The sequence below is a fragment of the Engraulis encrasicolus genome, chromosome 17, assembly GCF_034702125.1.
Source record: "Engraulis encrasicolus isolate BLACKSEA-1 chromosome 17, IST_EnEncr_1.0, whole genome shotgun sequence".
Lineage (NCBI taxonomy): Eukaryota > Metazoa > Chordata > Actinopteri > Clupeiformes > Engraulidae > Engraulis > Engraulis encrasicolus.
Window position 1 is genome coordinate 42,960,236 of NC_085873.1, and position 1,368 is coordinate 42,961,603.

Sequence of the window (1,368 nt, forward strand, 5' to 3'; positions counted from 1 at the left end):
GTAAGACATGGCAGCAATAAAGCAAAGCGGTCAATCAAATGAAGGTGAATGCTTCCCATACTACTTCAAGCATACACTTTGTGAGACCACCCCCCTCCCCTATTTTAGATATAACCATTTCAGTTGTTCACCTAGAGTGATTGAATACCTTCACACACAGTGTACACAGGTATAAACAAATGTATGGACATATTACCTGCTTTAGTTGTGGCCTGTTGCCTCCCAACATTTTCGTTATGATCCATGATTGCTAATTGTGTCCGAGCCCGCATGGAGTCATAATTGAAGTGCAGTCTTTTTTGGGACATATTTCAGCATCACTGAGTGGTAGGCCTCCAGAGCTCCTGTATAGACAAATGACAGAACACCACATGCACAGTCAACAATAAAATAAATACATGATTGAAATTCAGATGCAATGTTTTCAGAGTGTCAGAGTGAACCAGCAAATACCAATATTACAAGAAAGTTATCTACCCTTATACGTTGGTGGCAGACATTTCTAAATGTGGGTGGGGGTGACATAGGTATGTAACAGGGATGTACCAGTATGCTTGAACAACGTCATCTGCCGCAGGTCATGAAGGAGATTTCGGTTGGTGACTATGTCCTTCAGGGCGGAGAAAGCAGGTGAATCAGGTGAAATCCACTTCTTTCTCTCTTGCTCCTCATCAGACAAGGGGGGGTGGAGACAGGTGTGCTCACTGCTCCCTTCTTCCCATCGATGCACCCCAGTGATGTGGTACAGCAGGGAAGTCCATCGACGGATACAAAGCTGAAACATTGAAAGGAAATGCTCAGTGAAATTTTCAATATGTGTTCATCCAAAAATGAGGACAGGGTTTGATTTCAGTGTGTGAGCAGCTATTTATGACAGGTTTTCATGCATTCACTATTAGAGATGGACCTGGTGCACAATAAAACAGTGTGTATTTTGTCAGAATAATAGTGAAGGGCGAAATATTGTCATGTAATGGCAGTTTTCAAAATAAAAGGTGTTTGATTGTTGTTCTTACCAATGGTTGCGACCACGTGGGAGCCAAGGCATAGTACTTCCCAGATAACGAACGCCTTTTTGGTGTTGTTGTAGTCTGGGGGGGGGCTTGTCATAAGCACATTCAATGCAGAGTCAAATGGCCCTCTAGATCTTGATGGTTCCTCCAGTGCACCGTGTTGGCTTTTCTCAGGAGTTGACTGAGGAAGTGAAGATAATTCGGTCACTGCAAGGCTGAAACCACTGCTGGCACTTTCCTAAAAGAGAAAATAAATACAAAAAGGAATACATAAATAAGACACATCACACTGCATCAATGTCATCAGCTTGGGACTATGATGAATCCCCTTTCTTGTTCATATGACATTGAGACA

At 42.7% G+C, this 1,368-nt stretch overlaps 1 long non-coding RNA gene across 1 annotated transcript; it reads right to left on the reverse strand.

Moving 5' to 3' along the window:
• Positions 1–297: 297 nt before the first annotated feature.
• LOC134467498 (uncharacterized) lies at positions 298–1,095 on the reverse strand. Its single transcript, XR_010038578.1, has 3 exons — positions 1,017–1,095; positions 547–775; positions 298–344 (listed from the first exon to the last, which is right to left on the reverse strand). It is a non-coding gene; the product is annotated as an uncharacterized LOC134467498 (long non-coding RNA).
• Positions 1,096–1,368: the final 273 nt, after the last annotated feature.